Source organism: Mustela nivalis (genome assembly GCF_964662115.1).
Source record: "Mustela nivalis genome assembly, chromosome: 12".
Taxonomy (NCBI): Eukaryota; Metazoa; Chordata; class Mammalia; order Carnivora; family Mustelidae; genus Mustela; species Mustela nivalis.
The window spans coordinates 87,452,772-87,467,656 of NC_139031.1; the positions used below are offsets into that span (position 1 = coordinate 87,452,772).

The window sequence follows — 14,885 nt, forward strand, 5'->3', positions numbered from 1 at the left end:
GACCTTTATAAGTAAGCCAATAAAATTTAAGACCTTTAAAAGTAAGAGTTTTTGTCTCCCTGATCACCTTTTTGCAACTATGATAGTTACCATCACAAACGTTTATAGAACTGGAAGTTTAAGAGAAATCATTACAACTACTTACGTTAGAAATATTAAAAGATTTTTTATATGAGCTATGTACTTGGACAAAATACACTGACATCTAAAATTTGAGGTCTGCTTTTTGTTTTAAAACTGTTGCTTGAAAATCACCAATCTGATTAACTATCTGATAGTTAAATTTTAGAAAAACTTTTAAATTCTGTATATTTTTTATAGCAATCTACCTAAAATTGTACTTTTAAACATTATTTTGAAAATTTTATTTCAGTTGATGGTATTACTTCCCTTGACTTTGTAAGGATGCTGAAATTCAGTAATAGCCAGAGGAGGAGAAAAGGACTTTCTATATTCTAATATTTTAACTTTTTAACTCTTCCTTTATTCTTTTTAAGTCCAGATTCTGTCTTTCTCCATTTAAAATGCCTAGTTCAAACCACAATGAGATACCACCTCACACCAGTCAGAATGGCTAAAATTAACAAGTCAGGAAATGACAGATGCTGGCGAGGATGCGGAGAAAGGGGAACCCTCCTACACTCTAGGTGGGAGTGCAAGCTGGTGCAGCCACTCTGGAAAACAGTATGGAGGTTCCTCAAAAAGTTGAAAATAGAGCTATCACACTACTGGGTATTTACCCTAAAGATACAAACGTAGTGATATGAGGGGCATGTGCATCTGAATGTTTATAGCAGCAATATCCACAATAGCCACACTATGGAAAGAACCTAGATGTCCATCAACAGAGGAATGGATAAAGAAGATGTGGTATATATACACAATGGAATATTATGCAGCCATCAAGAAAAAATGAAATCTTGCCATTTTTGATGACATGGATGAAACTAGAGGGTATTATGCTTAGCGAAATAAGTCAGTCGGAGAAAGACAATTATCATATGATCTCCCTGATATGAGGAAGTGGAGATGCAATGTGGGGGGCTTGGGGAGTAGGAAAAGAATAAATGAAAAAATGGGATTGGGAGGGAGACAAACCATAAGAGACTCTTAATCTCACAAAACAGACTGAGGGTTGCTAGGGGGAGGGGGATAGGGAGAGGGTGGTGGGGTTATGGACATTGGGGAGGGTATGTGCTATGTGAGTGTTGTGAAGTGTGTAAACCTGGCGATTCACAGACCTGTACCTGGGGCTAATAATACATTATATGTTTATTAAAAAATTATTAAAAATAAAAATAAAATGCCTAGTTCAGTTCCCAGAGAATCCCAGAAGTCCTCACCACTTTCCCTCATGAGTTCCCAGTCCCATGCCCAGGGCATGGTAGGTCCTTCAGTCCTTCAGAAATGCTTATGAATGAATGAAAAGGCATTTATTGGGGGCACCTAAGTTGCTTAGCTGTTTAAGTGTCATCTTAAGTTAAATTCTTAACTCTTAAGTTAAGTCTTGAACTCTTAAGTTAAGAGTTAAACTTAACTTTAACTTAAGTTAAACTCTTGATTTTGGCTCAGGTCATGATCTTAGGGTTGTGAGATCAAGTCCCATGTCCAGCTCCATGCTGGTCATGGAGCCTGCTTAAGATTCTATCTTTCCCTCTCTCCCTCCTTATCTCCTTCTCCCCACTCAGCTTTCACCCATGTGCTTGCTCTCTCTAAAATAAATAAATCTTAAAAAAAAAAAAAAAGGCATTGGGGCACCTCGGTGGCTCAGTTGTTAAGCATCTGCCTTTGGCTCTGGTAATGATCTCAGAGTCCTGGGATTGAGCCCTACATCGGGCTCCCTGCTCAGTGGGACGTCTGCCTCTCCCTCCCCCATTCTCCCTGCTTGTATTCCCTCTCCTACTATCTCTCTCTCTCTTTCTCTGTCAAATAAATAAATAAAAGCTTTTTTTAAAAAAAGCATTTATTTAACCTCTATTTTGACTGTAGTACGGTTCAGGGAATATCTTTGTGCCAGGGCTTGAAATGAGAGCATCAACGACTCTTGCTGCAAACCTAGCTCCCAGTTTTGGGTTATTAATTCTTACCAAGGGTGATCCAGGACAGTAGGTTGAGTTAGCAAGTTGAATGCTCCACTACTACTCACAGCTAGTACTGGAGTAGCTCCTAATTTCCAGTCCAGTATTTTTACCCTGGGTAGATGCAGTCTTTGATGTGAACTCCTTTCAGAAATGGTAAGGCTGGTTAAAAGGCACGCCCTCTCTGATAGCCACAGTCCTGCCTCATTGTCCCCAACAGCAGTGCTGTGGGCCTTCTAGAAGCATTAACTTTACAACTTCAGCCCCTCTATAAGAATAAGCCTGCTCTTCTGTTGTGTCTGGTGCTGCCGCGGCTGTGGATCAGATCTGGAAAGGGCAGCCCACCCGGAGGCGAGAGCGGCTGCATTTTTAATCACATCATGAACAAGTCAGGTGCTATTTCACATATTGGGCTGTTCGCCAGACAAAAAAGTCGTAGGATGTGTTTGGCCTTTCCAAGATGGCTAATGGAATGTGGCTATTAACCTCTCTGACAAAATGAGGTCTCGGGGACCCTCTCTGGAAAGCATGGTCTATGGAGCCCGCAATTCTGACATCCGCTCAGGACTCTGTAATCGAAATGCTGACCACTGGTTAGTGTGGACTTGGACTTTGGCCACTCCAGTCATCTACGTAATTAGTACCCTAAGCCTTAGCAGCTACCTCTCTCTCTCATCCTTCATCATTTCTTGAGTGTTTTCTATGTGCCAGTCATGGCTGTGTGCTAATGGTATATGTTCTACACCGTGAGACAGCCAGGGCAGTCCTGACATGGACATACTATTGGTAAGAAGACCCACAAGGGTTGAAGTCAAAGATGAAGGAGGAACATTACAATGCCCTATTTCTATAAACACATATACACATACATACAGGAATAGGCAATGATAAAGTTCTAGAAAGAGGCAGAGCAAACAGATGATGGTGGGTGCTTTCGAGGAAGGGATAGGGATGATGTTTGGGATGGGGGTTAAATGAGGTTTTAATTTTTTTTAATGACAATCCATTTGTCTATAACCAGTGTAATTAAACAATAACAAAAGATTATAACCCAAAATCTTGTGTTTTTTTTAAGGTATCAATGTTTGTTATACTTTGAATAAAGCATATGATAAATGTTGGCCAAATCTGGGTTTTTACCTTAAAATACAAATTCAAAGAGGTAGGAAATTAAAATTATTTCTAGTCACCAATGAATTTCCTAAATGACATGGCAGGGCTCCTTAATGTCATCTCTGAAACAAGGACAAAGACCAGGTATCTTAGCACACTCTATCGGCTCTTGGAAATCTGGCCCCTATGTAATTACTCTCACGTCTGTGTTCCCAACTGTCAGCCTCCACTCCCACCAAGCTCTTGCCTGCACACACTCACTGTTCTCAAAACCTAAACCCTGGTTTTTGGCTCATCCAGTTCTTTCTGCCTGGAATGCCTTCTCGCTTTTCATTCTTCTCTGCCAAGATAGCCTCTACTTACATTCACATGTGGAACCTTCTCAATTCCACGGCCCAGGTAGAATACTCGGACATACACCAACCGAAGGAGACCTTTCTAGATTATTCTAGACCAGCCATGCCACACAGGAGGCCAGGCGCCTCGTCTCTCACGCTCATTGCCATACCCTTACCACCAGCACAGAGCACACCGTTGGTATACAATGAGTGCCCACCAGATTGTTAGAAGAGTGTATTTTCTGTGTTTGCTCAGTTTCAAGTGCTTTAAGAGCATCCTAATTTCCCCAGCACTAAGCAAAGAGCTCATCAGATATTTATTGAGTGCGTTCATTCAATAAATGCCTGGAACTATGCCCATTGTGCTTTCTGGGGAGAAATAATTCACAGGTAATTCTTCAGCCAGGATGAGTCATACCCAATATACATTAGTACTATGTATATATAGCACATGACATTTTATTCCACGGGAAATATAAGTGGGGAGCTTTCTATGAAGTATTATGGAGAATACGTAATGTTAACTCACCACAAACTTGCTCAGCCGTGCTCTGCAGCATGCTGTGGAGAGTGTAGGGTGATGATGAGATAATGGTAAGTCACGGTCCCCGAGTCTTCCCGTGTCATCTGTCAGGAGGTTCGCGAGGGCACTAACATAACTAATTCCTTCGAAGGTAACTGTGTGCCTTTCTGGAGGGCAAACTGAAATATTAAAATTTAAATTACACATAACTTTGTGGGAAAATATGCTAAATTAGGCAGATAAAGAGGTTTACACTATTGTTTTTAAACAAGACAGAAACTGGAAATGACTGATTGATCCCCAATTGATGGCCACTTCAGTTAAGTAATTATGCTAGACCCCTGTAATGAAATGCTAGACAGTTGCCTAAAAAGGTGGGGGCTTTTTTTAAGGATATGACTGGGGAAAAGTGGGCTCCAGTCATGAAGAAAAAATGTAGATGCATGTTACATTTCTTGAAGGATTAAAAAGGGAGAACACCCAGGAATTGCCTGCATGTAGCCCAAAATATTAAATCATTTCCCCTTATATTATGATATTTTTGCACAATGAACATGTAATAGCCCTTGTTCTAAAATTTTTTTTAATTAAGCTAGTTTCCTGTGATTGCATTCTCCAAAGTGACCTTTTATGTTCAGAAATGAAGTCACTTTCATAAACTTTGTACTTAGATGGAAGTATTGCAATGTTCACACCCCTGCAAAGAGTGTCTTCTGCCCAGTAAAAAACGAGGAAAACAGATCCGAAAACAGATCAAGCTTGCTGAGATCCCTAAAACATAAAGGTATTTCATAGAAACTTGAGTTTGAGTAGAATGGGAACTCTTGTGGTCTATTTAGGTTTGAATACAATGTTGAATAGTCGTGATTAATTTTTTGTAACCACTTCCTTTGCTTTTATGTTCCAGTCAAAATATAGTCAACTGTATTCACAGTGGAAAGTTGATTTTTTTTTTCTTACAAAGAAACATGTTTATAAATGTTTAAATCTATTAGAGTTAGCCCCCAATGAGGATAGAAGGAAAAATGGAATTTAAGGCGAAATTTTAGAATACACATCTCTATATATATGCTGCATAGAATGTATGATGATGGTGTGAAGAGTTGGACGGAACCAGGATTTTAAAAGAAAATTGCAATTTGAAACCTATCCTATATAAATAGATTAACTTTTTTACATTGGTTTGTAAGAAAGTTTAGACTGCGTCTCAAATGAAAGGAATTATTCTTTTAATCCCAAATATTTGATCTTTTCCATTAGTATTTTGCTTCTCTAGATGAATTATAATTCAGTATGGCCAACACAGAGCTAAACCTGAATGTCACAAAGATTCCCCAAATGTTTATCTTTAGATATGGGATGTTTACAGCCTTTCCAAACTTTGAGCTTCTTCCCATGGTACGAATCTCTGGAATCCTCAAACATTAGTTTAGCTGTTAGATATTCAGGCTCCATTTAACTTCCATTCCTATTTCCTTCTAGAAAGTTTAAGTATAGTGATGCTTTTAATAGGCTCAGTTGAGAATCAAGAAAAAAAACTTGGATTAGTTTCAAAATTCACTTGAACAGAGCTAATAATGTAGATAGCAGTTTGGTTATTAAACAGTCCTAGAAATTGGTTGCATATCTTCTAGAACCTCTACACCCAACCAGGTAGTTCTTTATGTAGGAAAAGGAAATAAACCTACAACTACTAAAGCAGATGGATTTTATTAAGTACACAACTATTGTAATAAGTTTTAGATGTAACAGTTTAAATTTGGCCTACCTTGTTTATTTGTTACATTGTTGCTTTGTTTTTAAGAACTACTCGGAAAGCTTTGAAGACTGAAAATAATTCTGCTGATTGTGTTTGATGACAACTACATGCTCACTTAGTTGGCTACTTTTTTTTTTTTTTCTTAAGATTTTATTTGACAGAGACACACAGTGAGACAGGGAACACGAGCAGGGGGAGTGAGAGGGAGAAGCGGGGTTCCTGATGAGCAGGGAGCCCGATGCAGATTCTTGGGGGGGTGCTCAATCCAGACCCTGGGATCATGACCTGAGCAGAAGGCAGATGCTTAACGACTGAGCCACCCAGGCGCCCAATTAGTTGGCTACTCTTAAAAGACCTCCTAGTCCTACAAGATTAGACATGTTTGTTCACTAACATCAAGGATAAAGTATTTCTATTTGCTAAGCCACTTTGACCTTTGTTTTCTTTCTAGCAGAATCGCTTTCTGTGAAATCCTTCATAAGATAGGCCATTTATATAAACATATAAGTTAGTCAATTAAAGAAAATGTTCTCCTGTATTCGATGGACCATTTCATAGAGCCTAAGACCAGTTAAAAGAGCAAGTGGTCTTGAAAGAAAGGGTCCAATAGAGCGAATATTGTCTTGGAAGAGGATTGCTCTCACCCCTCCCCCACCTTTTGGCATTTCTGTCAATAAGCTGTGTGACCCCCGCTAAGGTCACCTTCATGCTTTTCTGAAAATGAAGGGAGGTGGGTGAGGGAAGTCTTTAAATCTCTTGCACTTCAGATTCCTTAAACCTCTTTCTGAAGGAGGGTCAAGACTGGGGAGAAGATCATGCTCAAAAGCTCCAGAGAGATGCCTGCAGCCGGCGTCTCTAAGGGTTTGCCCAGTTCCTTCTAGAACTTTCAGATAGTCATTTTATAGTTTTTCCCATTAGAGGGACTATCTTCCACTGATAGAATTTTTTTTTCTTAACTATGAACGCTCTGTGGGTTACTTCCAAGTCTTCCCTGCAAGGAAGTACCAGTACCAAAGATTAGATTTTAATTCTTGGTGCAACATAAGGAGGACCAGAGGACTTTGAATGCAGTAAACTTCATCTGCTACCACCCAGAGAATATAAGATAAGACATAGCCAGCCCCATATTTCCTAGACTTTGGTGTTTGTCATCAAAGAACCATGGTTGTGCATGGAACAATATCAATATGGCTAGGAGTCAAACACTGAACCTTTAAAAAAAAAATCTCATAATTCATATGAACAGGAAGAAAGCACTGTACTCAAAAATCCTGTACGTCCTGATTAATGTGTTTAGTAGAGATTGTGGTAGCTTTGCTTTGCCTAACCAAGTTTGCTCAGTCGGCAGGCTGAGTCAGAGGCGGGCTGGTAGGGCAGGAGCAGCCTTCTAGAATGGCCAAAGCATTTAATGAATAAAGATTATATGTGGTTTCAAGCTATTTCCCAGTAGAGAAAAGCTAGATGCTGATGGCTGAACTACCTGTTAAGAGGAGTCGTGCTTCGTCTGCTTTATGTTGGACGGAGAGGGAGAGGAAATGCATGCTGTCAAGGGTTTGAGGGCAGGAAAGAGGAGAGAACAAACGGGGGACTGTCTTCTTGTAAAAGGCAAGCGGGCGTCTCTTTTCCTAAAAACCTTAAAAGCTTATAACAGAAAAAGCTTGTGAAAATGGTGGTAATTTTTCTGGAGCATGAGAATCAGGGCTGGCCAAGAACGTTTAGTTAGTTAGAAGCGGAAGGTGAATGGGAAAAGTTCTACTCAGGATTGGCGGGGTGGGGGTGAGGGGGTGGGATTGGAGGCAAGGAAAAAAAAGAATGGATGGGGGGCGGTTTGCACGCAGGAGGGTTTGATTAATCTGGTTTGTTGAATGGCTAAGGATTACTGAGGAACTAAAAATTATAACTGTATTTACATAAATTTTGCATAAATCTTTTATGTAAATATATAAGCTTTTATATTTATATATAAAAATGTTTTTCACATGTGTTCTTTTTGCTTAGCCACTTAATGCAATCGCTTTCTCTTTGCAAAGCCTAACTAAATGCAAAGCAAGGTGCTCCTTCCCTTTGGCCTAGTGAGCTCTGCCTGGGAAGTGTGGCTGTTGCCTGTGAGGCCATGACCTTCCTTTGGGGGTGGCACACCCTAATTTATGGCTCTGTGGCGTGGAAAATATCAACAATCTTATAAACAAACATCCATCGCAGAGGGAAAGAGAGAGTGACCAAGTGCAAAGGGAAGAACCAGATTTGAGAGGAAAGAGCAGGGAGCTTATTTGAGGGGAGTTTTTACAGCTGAGAAGTTTCCAGAGAAATGATTTTCAGTTAGCTGCTATAGGGTGGTGGTTACAGAGAGCGGAGAGAGATGGAGAAAAGGATTTCTTTTGTCCTATGCATGGATTGGATTGCCATTTGACATGGTTTCCTCTTAATATGGAGAGAAAGACTTGCATTGTTCTCAATTACACTTTTAGAGGGGCCAACCCATATGCTGAGCTGGTTTCATGTTACAGTGGAAAACTTTTTCATTCAGGGATGGTCCCAGGACTGTCTGAATTGCAACAATTTGGAGTTGATTTATGGAACTAATATGTAAGTGAACAAATATTTAGAATGTTCCACACAGTGCTAAGTTCTGTAAGGAATATGGAAGTGCCTGAACACGTGTTTTTTTTTTCTTTTTGTTATGTTAGTCACCATACAGTACATCATTAGTTTTTGATGTAGTGTTCCATGATTCATTGCTTGCATATAACACCCAGTGCTCCGTGCCATCCATGCCCTCCCTAATACCCATCACCAGACTCACCCATCCCCCTTCTAAAACCCTCAGTTTGATTCCTGGAGTCCACAGTCTCTCATAGTTCATTCCCCCCCCCCTCTATTTTCCCCCCTTCTTTTTTCCCTTCTCCTAATGTCCTCCATATATTCCTTATTTCCATAGAGAAGTGAAACCATATGATAATGGTCTTTCTCTGACTTATTTCACTCAGGATAATCTCCATCCATGTTGATGCAAAAGTTGGGTGTTCATCATTTCTGATGGCTGAGTACTATTCCATGGTATATATGGACCACATCTTTTTTATCCATTTGTCTGTTGAAGGGCATCTCAGCTCTTTTCACAGTTTAGCTATTGTGGCCATTGCTGCTTTGAACACTGGGGTACAGATGGCCCTTTTCACTACATCTGTATCTTTGGGGTAAATACTCAGTAGTGCAATTGCAAGGTCATAGGGAAGCTCTATTTTTAATTTCTTAAGGAATCTCCACACTGTTTTCCAAAGTGGCTGCACCAACTTACATTCCCACCGACAGTGTAAGAAGGTTCCCCTTTCTCCTCAAACTCTCCAACACTTGTTTGTCTTATCAATTTCTTAAGGAATCTCCACACTGTTTTCCAAAGTGGCTGCACCAACTTACATTCCCACCGACAGTGTAAGAAGGTTCCCCTTTCTCCTCAAACTCTCCAACACTTGTTTGTCTTATCAATTTTGGCCATTCTAACTGATGTAAGGTGGTATCTCAGTGTGGTTTTGATTTGAATCTCCCTGATGGCTAGTGATGATGAACATTTTCTCATGTGTCTGTGAGCCATTTGGATGTCTTCTTTGGAGAAGTATCTGTTCATGACTTCTGCCCATTTTTTGACTTATTTGTTTTTCGGGCCTTGAGTTTGAGAAGTTCTTTATAGATCTTGAATATTAGCCCTTTATGTTGCCATTTGCAAAATACTTCTCCCATTCCATGGGTTGTCTGTTTTGTTGACTGTTTCCTTTGCTGTGCAAAAACTTTTGATCTAGATGAAGTCCCCAAAACTTCATTTTTTCTTTTGTTTCCCTTGCCTTGGAAACAGGTCTTGAAAGAAGTTGCTGTCGCCAATGTCAAAAAGGTTATTGCCTATGTTCTCCTCTAGGATTCTGATGGATTCCTGTCTCACATTGAGGTCTTTCATCCATTTTGAGTTTATCTTTGTGTATGGTGTGAGAGAATGGTCGAGTTTCATTCTTCTATACATAGCTGTCCAATTTTCCCAGCACCATTTATTGAAGAGATGGTCTTTTTCCACTGGATATTTTTTCCTGCTTTGTTGAAGATTAATTGACCAGGAATACGTGTTCTATATCCTCCCATAAGTTACTCTCTGGGTAGATAAGGCTTATCAGCTAACTTTCGAGGTAAGAGAAGACTTCAGAGAAAGTGTTTGCAGCTAAGCGGGAAAGAGACAACTTCGAGATGGGGCAGTGGGGAGTTTCTTTAAGGAAAAGTCCAGTTTGGTGGAGAGACAGGAATCAGGCTTTTAAGACAGGCAACGCTGCAGGAGCGCCTGAGCACAGGGGAAGTGTGGATGTCTCTTTCTCTTTCTCTCTCTCTCTCTCTCTCTCTCTCACACACACACACACACACGGTGATTGCTAGGAAGTAGGTCTCCAAAGGGTTTCAGGAATACCTTACTCTTCTCCTAGCCCTTCCACCTGTGAGTGACCCTGGGCAGTAGACCAGGCATAGTCCTTAACATTTCACAGCTGAAGGAAATGAAGACATGAAATTCAGAGGCTGTGAATCACGTGAGGTCATGAAAGGGACAAGACAGAATTCACCTGCCTTTTGGTGCCCCGGGGCCCATGCTGTGGGACAGAGAGGGGACTGATGCAGCAGTCTGGAGAGGGACCGGATTCCCTTAGTGCCTCAGAGATACTGAAGGGGATATTGGTTTGGTGGATTTAATGGAGACTGAAGTCACAGTGACATCACAGGAGAGGTTTGCTTTTCTCTCCTGCACAAGTTCAAGCTGGCAGGCAGTCCAGGGAAACCAAGGGTAGACAGCTTTAATCCACAAGGTCATTTTGCTGCCTCTAAGCCCCAGGAGGCTGGTCTACACAGCAGCATCAACCTGGTCTTTTGGTTTAAGGAATAGGAAGTGGCCTTCCTACATGCTCTCTCCAATTCCTATCATCACCCGTTCTCCTCTCCCAGGGAGGACTCCCTGTCTCGTGCTGCCCTTACCTTTATAGCTTTCCTCCGCCAACCCCTTATTAAACGGTTCCAGCTTGTACCATCTGCACCCTGCGGGACCCTGACTGGTAGTCAGCTAGGGATTTCTCTTTCTTTAGCCCTGTTTCACCAGGATTATCCTCATCATCATGCGTATACCCAACTCGCCACATTCTGGCCCACTTGAAGGGGAAAAAGACAAATGGAAGGTGTCTTAGTTTTCTATTGCTGCTATAACCAATTACTGTAAACATAGTGGCTTAAGAGGACACGTATTTATCTTACAGTTCTGTAGGTTAGAAGTCCGACACAGGTCTCACTCGGCTAAAATCAAGGTGTGTTCTTTTCCAGAGGCAGTGGAAAAGAATCCCTTTCCTTGCTTTTTCTAGTTTCTGGGATCCACTTCCTCCTCTGTCTCGAGAGCCAGGAATGTCAGAACAAGTCCTTCTCGTGCCGGTATCTTGCTGCCTCTCTCGTTCTCTCTCTCTCTTCCACCTTCCTCTTCCACTTTTAAAGACTCTTAAAGTTATACAGGACCCACCTGGAGAGCTCAGGCTAATAGCCCCATCTCAAGGTCAGCTGATTTGAACCAGAATTCTATCTGCCTCCTTAATTTCCCTTTGCCATGTAACATAACATAGTCCCAGGCGATGGAGGTTAGGGCATGGATATCTTCTGGGGTCATTATTCTTGCTTCCCACGGAGGCTGAACAGCTTCCTTTTAAGGTTGTGTCCTTGAAGTCGCACATAACACTCTCACAAATATCCTCCCGGCCAGAATTCAGTCACATGGTCACAATGAACTGCCGGGGAAGCTGAGTAGTTTCTCTAATGAGGCAACCATGTGCTTGTTTAGAAATGGAGGAGTCCTACTCCCAAAAGAAAGAAGGAAGAGGAGAAGATACTGGACAGCAATTCTTTTGGTTTCCCTTCATCTTGCCACCTTGGTGCTGTGGGCAAAGGGCACTTAACTCCTGGCCCCGAGCTGCTCCTCACCTGAGACTGGTTTCTTTCTTTTCTTTTTTTTTTTAAGATTTTATTTATTTATTTGACTGGCAGAGATTACAAGTAGGCAGAGAGGCAGGCAGAGAGAGAGAGGAGGAAGAAGGCTCCCCACTGAGCAGAGAGACCGACGTGGGGCTCGATCCCAGGACCCTGAGATCACGACCTGAGCCGAAGGCAGAGGCTTTAACCCACTGAGCCATCCAGGTGCCCCGAGACTGGTTTCTAATTTAGGAGAAGATAGAATTGTTTCCTTAATGGACCATACTGGCTCCGTCATAGTGATGTTTCCTGATCTTCACAATGATTTTCTGATGAGACTAGCTGGTTTGCCAATGTTTCTTTCTGACCGCTGGTAACAGGGCTTCCTCACATTTACCGACCACAGACTCCGTGTGTGACGGACCTGGTACGCTCTCCGCCATCTTGCTCTCTCTTCCACAGTCACAGTCACCAATCCTGTCTGCTGCCCTGTCACTGAGTGTTGCCTGTGTCAGTCTCTATGAGCCCGGCCACGACTCTCCATCTCAACCCTGGCTCTCTGTCTCCTGCCCTTCCCCCCACTGCTGCTCTGAGACGCATGGAGTTCAGTGGAGACTTCTCTGTTCCGGTCTCTCACACACCACGGCAGACTTCCCGGTGCCAGGCAGACGTAGTGTTCACTCACCTCAAGCCTAGGAAACTATCAGAGTCATTATAACAGAAGCAAAGACCATGTATTCATGTTGATGTAGAGCTGCGAGCTCTTCCATGAAAACTGACGGAGGCTTCTTGATGCAGAATACATGGATCTAAAACCAAGAGAGGGGGAAAATCTGACACTCCTCGCAATTACATTCAAATGCCTCACAGGCAAAATTTTACTTCTTATACCTGACTTTGGGCTCTAGTCTCTAAGGAAGTATTTTTTACTAGATGGCACAACAGTTGCACCATTGAATTAGAAACCTACCAATAACCAGCTCTTTCAGGAACAACAGGCCAAATAAAGGGGGATTATCATTTTGATTGGGGTCATTGGTCTCAACTCTTAAAGAGAAATAGAGCCTTTGTTACACAGTGGCAGCAGGGAAGGGTATGACTGCGGTCTAGACAATCCAGTCCTGCCAAGTCCAAGGGCAAAATGAAATGTAAGTGCACTTTGCCTCTGTATCTGCAGGACCTTCAGAGACAGAACCACCAGAAAAGAAGGTTTGGATCACTCTACCTGATAAAGAGATGCTTGCTGAAGGCAGAGGGAGGAGGAAATGAGTAGGAAAGCAAGACCATTAATCCCAACGCAGCCTCTTGAAGAGTTCACAGACATGAGGTCTGCAACTCAATGTGTTCCCCGTGTGAATGTTGTATTTATATTCATTATAAAATATAAAAATGTGTTTAATTTCCTTTCTAGTTCCCTTCTTTCCCCACGACTCTCTACTTGATGTGTGTTGGTGGTAAATGCTATCGTTTGGATCATCAGTTGAGGGACATCAGAGACCGAATTGTAACAGAAATGGAAAAGGGAGAGAGCATCAGTGAACAATGGGACTTTGGGTTGGTTGGCTTGAAGACCTGGTGGATGTGCTTCCAGAAGGCTGAGCAGAGGCAACGTGACATTTGGTAGAAGGGTTTGCTTTGTTTTAGAATCAGATGTTGGATGGAGAAAGTATCGTGATATTAGGAAAAGGTGGACTGTGATGGAAATTTGTAATTTTTTGATGCTTGCCATCAAAATACTTTCCACCTTGGAAGATCCAAAGATATGTGGAGAGAAAACTCCCCCCGCCCTACTACCAAAGCTAAAAGGGGGTAGATGTTCTGTCTTCTCCCCGGCAGTCAGGGCACATGGAGAGGCTCAGGCAGTTGGATATTCCTCACAATATCCAAAATGGGATTTTTGAGTCATGGGAGAGGCACATGAGATGCAAGACAGTTGGGAGTTAACTGGAGGGTGCCGAGTGTCCAATAGGGCGAGTGTTAGCATCCTCACCGGAGTGCTCCTGGGGTATGATCTTGGATATATTCCCAGATGCATAATCTTCCTTGGTTACATTTTCCTCAGTCATTTCTTCCACTTTATGTGCTATGAGATTATTTTTTTTTAATTTATTTGAAAGACAGAGATCAAAGTAGGCAGAGAGGCAGGCAGAGAGAGAGAGGTAGGGAAGCTGGCTCCCTGCTGAGCAGAGAACCCGATGTGGGGCTCGATCCCAGGACCCTGGGATCATGACCTGAACCGAAGGCAGAGGCTTCAACCCACTGAGCCACCCAGGTGCCCCTATGAGATTACCTTTAAAGAGATCCCTTTCCTGCATAATAAGCTGTTATTGTTTGCATATGTCAATGTTTGCATCCAAGAACCAGACTGGTAAAATAATATTTAATTTTTTGGATTACTTGCATTTTTTATATAAGTAGTGCTTAAATAAATGGATTATTCACAAAGCTTTTCTCCCCTGTATTTAAGATTATTTTTTTAATATATGGGTTCAACTGGATCTCAGGTTATATTTTGCTACACATTTTTTTTTTTAAGATTTTATTTATTTATTTGACAGAGAGAAATCACAAGTAGACGGAGAGGCAGGCAGAGAGAGAGAGAGGGAAGCAGGCTCCCTGCCGAGCAGAGAGCCCGATGCGGGACTCGATCCCAGGACCCCGAGATCATGACCCGAGCCGAAGGCAGCGGCCTAACCCACTGAGCCACCCAGGCGCCCCGCTACACATTTTTTTTAAAAGATTTTATTTATGTGTCAGAGAGAGAGAGTACACACAGACTGAGAGGCAGGTATAGAGAGAGAGGAGGAAGCAGGCTCCCTGCCAAGCAAGGAGCCCAATGCGAGACTCAATCCCAGGACCCCAGGATCATGACCTGAGCTGAAGGCAGCAGCTTAACCAACTGAGCCACCCAGGCGTCCCTTTGCTACACATTTTCAGATGACTTTGCAATGTATAAAAGATACTGTTTCACAAAATCTTTGCCTCGGTCACATCTTGAACAACTGATACAGCAAGTAATAGAAATTAGAAATGATTTATCTGAGGAAAAAGATGTTTCACGTAGGTACATTTTTTAAGATATCCAAAGCTTATCACTTTAA

The 14,885-nt window shown here is 42.0% G+C and overlaps 1 long non-coding RNA gene across 6 annotated transcripts in view; it reads left to right on the plus strand.

Moving 5' to 3' along the window:
• The window catches only part of LOC309844782, a 55,414-nt gene that overhangs the window by 9,942 nt on the left and 30,587 nt on the right, over window positions 1–14,885 (plus strand). For 5 of the 6 annotated variants that reach the window (XR_014300895.1, XR_014300896.1, XR_014300897.1 and 2 more), the window contains exon 2: window positions 12,962–13,145. This is a non-coding gene — a long non-coding RNA (uncharacterized lncRNA). Of the gene's footprint in view, window positions 1–12,961; window positions 13,188–14,885 lie in introns of those variants that run through there. The other variant, XR_014300894.1, reaches the window with a different exon arrangement.